This window comes from Drosophila willistoni, assembly GCF_018902025.1.
Source record: "Drosophila willistoni isolate 14030-0811.24 chromosome XR unlocalized genomic scaffold, UCI_dwil_1.1 Seg143, whole genome shotgun sequence".
Classification (NCBI taxonomy): Eukaryota; Metazoa; Arthropoda; class Insecta; order Diptera; family Drosophilidae; genus Drosophila; species Drosophila willistoni.
This window is the reverse complement of record NW_025814056.1, coordinates 7,253,670-7,259,963: the sequence shown is the minus strand read 5'-3', so window position 1 is coordinate 7,259,963 and position 6,294 is coordinate 7,253,670.

The following is a 6,294-nucleotide window of genomic DNA, read 5'->3' as shown; positions in this document are numbered from 1 at the left end:
AGAAGTTAATAAACTTTTGAAGAATCTCCTTCTTCTTCTAATTTATAGTATATTTCATAACCAACTGTAGTTAACAAGATCACAGATTTGTCAGAGACACTTTAAGTTAAAAAGGCTAAACAAATAATTTTTAGAGAATTAAAGAATTACTTAAGAGATAGGATTGTAAGCTAGAACGTGCATTTTGACATTTTGAGTCAAAAAGAGGCTCTTCTTTAAATGAATTAAATTAAATAAATGATTTAAATCCAATAACTTAACAAACTTTCACCCTAAATTTAATCAATTTCGAAACAAAAAGTATAAAATTCAAAACTCCTTGGCTAAGCCTCTTGTAAGATCCTATATTAGTTTTACTATTGAAAACTAAGAGTTGAAATAAAATCCTAATCCAAATAAAATAGATCTCACTTAAGGTTTGAATTACACTTTAAGGCCTTGCAGGTAATAAAGAGTAATATTAGTTAGTTAATATTTAAGGAATGTTGGCTAAGAATATGCTGGCAAGTATAAAAAGTGGTAGCAGTTGGTCTCGAATTTGATTTACTAAGTCATATTTTAGTTGTCTTCAAGATCTAGGATCAATTCGTCGTCTATAATCTATTGGGGGATTATTCAAAATCTTTTGGCAATGAATCCATTAAATTAAATATAAAATAAAAAGCAACAATTTGCAGACGAAGAAGCAACAGCTGAGAGAGAAAGAGAGAAAGATGAGCACGCATACAAGCACATAAAAGAGCAAGTGAGCGTGAATGAGCCAGCTAAAGAAAGAGAGCAAGGGTTGGTCTTGAGTTCGAATTCGAATTGGTAGCAATGGGGCAAATATCTTTGACCTACAGTTAACAATGGGGAGCACAGTGAGAGAGTGAGAGCGGAATAATCTCTTTTGCTCTCAGTGTGTGTGTGTGTGAGTCTCTCCCTCTTTTGGTTTGGCATTTATCAACCAAAGTTGATGCTGTGTGACTGTGGTTGCTGCTGCTGCTGCTGCTGCTGACATTTAACAATGCGAACAAATACAAATAGAGGCACACACACACCGGACACACACACACACACATGCAGACACAACAACAAATATTCAATTTGCCGCCTTGGCTCTACGGCTACTGACTGCAATCAACTTTATTGCTTGTCCCTTCCCCACCCCCACCGTTGTTCTTGTTGTTGTTTTTATTGCTGTTGTTTACTTTGTGCTGCTGTTGCTACTGGTGCTGTTGTTGTTGTTGTTATTATTATTGTTGTTGTTGTCGCCTCTCATTTGGTCATCTGAAAAATAAGCTTCGCAACAGCAGCATTCGTATTCATATTTATCAATCTCTTTTTGTACACTATGTCGGCCAGTTTCCCCATTCCTCATTGTTAGACTTATCAATATACACACACACATACGAACACTAAGAGACATATGTATGTGTGTACATACATATGTATGTAAATGTATGCTCTCAGTCCACAATTTCAAATAAAATTAATGAACATTCAATGTGCACATGTCGTAAATATACATATATATTTTTTTAAACATTTTTCTGACTATAAATAGTTTACTACACATATTCTTATTTCATTTAGCAGGTTCTTGCATTTTTATTCAAGTAGTTGTTAAATATTGATAATACCAAAAGAGTAACACACCAAATTACCATTGGTAAGCCAAGCTAAACACTAACAAAGATATTACAGTCAATTGTAGACATTTCTTGGTCAACAAACTCTCTTATATCCCCCTGGAATTCCTCTAACTATTTTAATGTATAAAACTATTTAAAATATATCTGCAATTGTTAGAAATAATTAGTCGTCAAGAAATTCCACTTTTATACCATACACCCGTAGGATAAAAAGTAATTTTCTCAAAGACTATACTAGTTAAAGACACCAAATCAAGAGATAGATTATTTCCTGTAATTTTCTTCTTTATGCAATCAAATTTGGCATACTTAAATTTAATAATTAATATTCAGTAAAATACCAATTTCATCAAAGTCGAACCAAAAAAAGGCAAGTTATGCATATACAGCTGCGGTGAAAATAATAGCACCATAGGATGTTGCGAAATTCAAAGATGTAAAATTTTGAAAATACCTGATTTTTTTTAACCTAAAATGATTTTATTCAACTAGTCAATCTATTAATATATTTGTAAAAAAAAGGACTCCATATTTCTTGAGTATTTCAAAATATATTCACTTATCATATTGGTTAGGTCAAAATAAGGCGGTAACAAAAATATCACTATTCAGTCACAATGGCGAAAACAAAAAATTAACTTAAAAATATAAAACAAAAATACTTGTAATTTAAAACTATAATATTTAACTAGTGTGTTAATACTTGGTCGAGTATCCTTTATTGGCTATTACGGCCGCACAGCGCCTTGGCATGGAATCCACTAAATCCTGGCATCTAGAAATAGGAATCCTTTCCCAACTTTCTTTCACAACCATCCGAAGTGCTTCATTTGATGTTGGGTTGCAGGTGTGAACTGCCTTTTTGACATCAGTCCACAATTTCTCAATTGGATTGATATCCGGGGACTGTGGAGGCCATTCCATGACGTTGATGTCTGAAAACCACTTTTTCGCTTTCTTGCTCGTGTGCTTGAGGTCATTATCCTGCTGGAAGACCCAAACTAATGGCATTTCATCCTCTGTATGTGGTAGCATTATATTTTGCAGGATTTCAACGTAGACGTGCTGATCCATGATCGTCTTAATCCAATGAATCGGCCCTACTCCATAGTACGAAAAGCACGCCCATATCATAATATTGCTTCACCGTTTTTTTTGTGTACATTGGTCTGTACTCCTTATTTGGTGGTCTCCGAACGAAAGTACGAGATCCTGTCCCTCCATACAAGACGATTTTGCTCTCGTCTGTCCACAATACATTCCTCCACTTTTCCACTGGCCATTTGGAGTGTTCCTGTGCAAACTTCATGCGTTTAGCTGCATGTTTACTGGTCAATAGTGGCACTTTTCTTGGACTACAACTATTTAAATTATGTTCCCGTAGCCTAGTACGGACGGTTTCAACAGATGCAAAAATTTTTAAGTCTTTCTTAAGCTCTGTTGCTGGCTTAAATGGCTCTTTCTTGCTCTGTCTTACCAGACGCTTGACGGGTAATGGCGTCATTGCGGATTTTCGCCCACGAGACGCGACTTTTGGGACATATTTCTTGGCGTTCCTGATCATTTTGTTGGAACAGCCCAGTATACATTTTACTGTAAAATAAAGTGAGCTGCTTGTTTTAGTGCTATTATTTTCACAGGCACTGTAAATGTTTTTCCATAAGGCCGAAGATGGCCGTTGGCTGGTTGCGGCGCTAGTGTGCTAATTTGCATGGTTGAGCGAGATACTGAGATATGCTTTTCAAAAATACATTAATGCATTTGTTATTATAAATTGGAAATATTTGTTTTACTGTTTTACCACATTTTTTTTTTGCACTTTTGTATGGGACAGCGAATTTTGAACTTATGACCAAATGTGAAATCTCTTCTTGACACTCGTAAGTTTTCTTTTACCTTGAGGGGTCAACAATTGAGATTATATATGTTTTTTGTATTCATAATGCTGGCTAATTATAATAAATTAACTAATAACTAATAAATAATGCTAATTTTATTGTTTGAGTCAGTTTGAGACTAGTGAAATATTAATTAAGACATACAAAATTTGTCCGTATATACATATATGTATGTTTGTATGTACAAAACATATTTTTGTTTGCATATAATAATTGTTGTTTATATGTACCCAATGGTCATTTACCTACCTATCTATGTATGTATGTATATATGTACATATTGGCCTATTGGTCTTCCTTTTCCTTTCCATTTCCATTTGCCTCTCTCCCACATTTGGCTAAATGTCAGAAGCGAAAAGAATAATCGCCAGAGCCGTATGAGATAATATTTAAATGGATTTTTAATGGAAACATACGGCAGACGAGCGAGAAAATCTCTGACGACTGCAAAAGATAAGCCCACAAGGCAACGACAAGAGAATGCGGGCAGTGCCACATCTGTATATTAATATGTAGGTACATACAGATGTACATATGTGTGTATGTATGTACAAACATACAAACGTGTACATGATGTTCATACGATAAGACATATTGAGATAAATGAATTATTCCTAGTTGTTAGATAAGCCAAAATGCCTGATTAAACAGACAAATACATTAAAGAATCCATTAGAAATTCAATGAAATTGAAACCTATAAGAAGACAAATTGAGATTTTTTACCTAGATTTTATCATGGAGACAGAGATTCTTGGATTATCGTTAGAGTAAAAAATGGAAATACATTGATTATCCAAATTTCGATAAGATGTTAGTTTTGTTTTCCTTCTCTTTGTTTGGTAAAAGAGAAAACCAATGGCTAACAGATACATATAGATAGAAAAAAAGTTAATAAAAGTCAAGGAATGGAAATAAAAAATGGAGTTGGGACTTTCTTGTCCATTCTCTCTATTAAGAATCAGCTTATGTCACCATCGAATTTGAAAGGGATTAGGATGATGGTATTTAATTATCTACTTAGATACTGTCTCTATAAAGAAATAGTGATTAAGAATTTAGTCCCGCGTTTTAAACGAAGGAGGAACTCTCTGACTAAGACGAATCATCACGCTAAGGAGTCTGAGTCTTAATTGAAAATCGTATAAACGTCTGGTCGACAAATTGTTCTCCTTCTGTCACATATGTATGTACATATGTCTGCCTCTAAGCTTTACGCCTACCACAACCCTCCAAGCTGCACCTACACATGTATGTGCGTACATATACCTATACCTCCCATACCCATTAGCCCTGTTTCCCCTCTACCCCCTCCATAGTGCATATACACCTTCGCAACCTATTCGGCTTATGAGTCATAAGTCAAGCCGATTTCGTCTTAAATACTTCAGCTCAATTTGCTTGCCTCACAGTGGGATGGTATGGCATGGTCTGATGAGTTGGTATTGCGGTGGGGGTGAGGGGATGGGATGGGGACAAATGGCAGACTCCTCTTCAGATTCAAATTGCGATTTTTCGATGAGTCACTGACCTGGGTCAAAAAAAAAAAAAAAAAAACTATAATTTTAAATATTTCATAAGTTTGCAAAAAGTTTTTTGGTCTCTCCCTGTCGCTGTCTCTTTATTTTTTCTATTTTCGGTTTCTTTTTACATTTTCTTTTACTGGCTCAAAAAGTTTGTCGTGTTTGTGTTTGACTTTGACTATTTTTCCTTGACTCTCTTATCGTTGTTGAGTGTTGTTGGTGTTTTTGGTGTTGCCGGTTGCCGCTTGGACCCCAATCGTTGCTAATTGGGCCAGGCCAAGTGAGTTTTTGAGAAAATATCAAGTAAATTGCCAAAAAATAACCCAGCCTAGCCTAGGCAATTAAAATCGTGTCTCTGTGTGTGTTTATTTGTGTGTGTGCGTGTGTGTGTGTGTGTGTGCATTTTCTACTCCTCAAAGACCCCTACAAAAATAAAAACAAAAAATATGGGGGAAAAATTAATAAAGCAAATGGCAGTGAAAAGCTTTTGGCCAACATTTCCCTTTGACAGCAATTAACATACATAAATTATACATATTAAAACAAGGCAAGCGCACTCACTCTCTATAACTGAGTGGGAAAGGGGGGATTGGGTTAGGGGAGAACTATTTTTAAATTTAGTTTACTATGAAACATTAGGCCCAATCAATTTTTTACCCTCTTTTGCAACATTCGATTCAACCTTGAATATGCTAAAAAAAAAATGAAAATATTAATATCTTTTCAACTCTTCTCATTCGTTTTGGCAACCTTTTTCGAGCAAAGTCAAGCGCGTTCAATTATGCTACAGAAAAAAAAAATACCAAAAAAAAGAACACTTAAAAAACAAAGAAAAAAATAAAACTAAAAAACTAAGCGCAATTTATATTTACTTTTTCTTGCTACTTCTGGGATACAATATTGTAATTTTGGCTGCCTTTTCCACCGACAAAGTCAAAAGCAAACGAAAGAAAACACAACACAAAACCAGAGGGCCGGGGCTAACTTCACCCAAGCCGAAGTTTGTATACCCTTGAAATTTTTTTTCTGTGACTCTTCCTTTACCTATAGTCGTCAAAGTGGAAAAACTCTTACGGTCTATTCCAGACGAACGGACGGACGGACGGACATGGCTATTTGAACTCGTCTCGTCATGCTAATCAAGAATATATATACTTTCCATGCGTTGCACACTTTCGACCAATATTATATACCCTTTTTGCAAGGGTATAAAAAGGCTGCAAAAAGAGTGCACAGCGGA